The 368-nt window shown below is 57.1% G+C and overlaps 1 protein-coding gene across 1 annotated transcript in view; it reads right to left on the reverse strand.

The window, feature by feature from the left end:
* The window catches only part of ZC3HC1 (zinc finger, C3HC-type containing 1), a gene marked incomplete at its 5' end in the record, with an annotated part of 9,520 nt that overhangs the window by 616 nt on the left and 8,536 nt on the right, over window positions 1-368 (reverse strand). The gene's annotated exons all lie outside the window — the stretch shown is intronic.

Consider the following 368-nt stretch of genomic DNA (forward strand, 5'->3'; position numbering starts at 1 on the left):
GGGTTAGTGGTGGCCTTGGCAGGGCTGGGAATGGTTGGGCTGGATGAGCTTAAAGGTCTTTTCCAACCTGGCTGATTCCATGATTCCAGGCAGCAGGATGGACGCCAACCATCCCCTGCTCCAGGTGGGTCTCACACCTCTGACTTGTATTTGGTGCCACAGGACCTGCTGGTGCTTTCCCAGCGTATGGCACAGCCAGAAGGGGCCACAACTCACACGAATTCCCCAAGACTAATGCTGAAGCAGGATTGCTCCACTCATCCCTACAGCTCAGCCCCAAGCAAAGCAGGAGGAATCCAAGTGGATAATGGAGCTCACGGGGTTCGGAGAGGCAGCAGCAGGTACTGGCTCGGGCCACCCCCACAAAG

This window comes from Nestor notabilis, unplaced genomic scaffold (genome assembly GCF_000696875.1).
Source record: "Nestor notabilis isolate BGI_N333 unplaced genomic scaffold, ASM69687v1 scaffold20553, whole genome shotgun sequence".
Lineage (NCBI taxonomy): Eukaryota > Metazoa > Chordata > Aves > Psittaciformes > Psittacidae > Nestor > Nestor notabilis.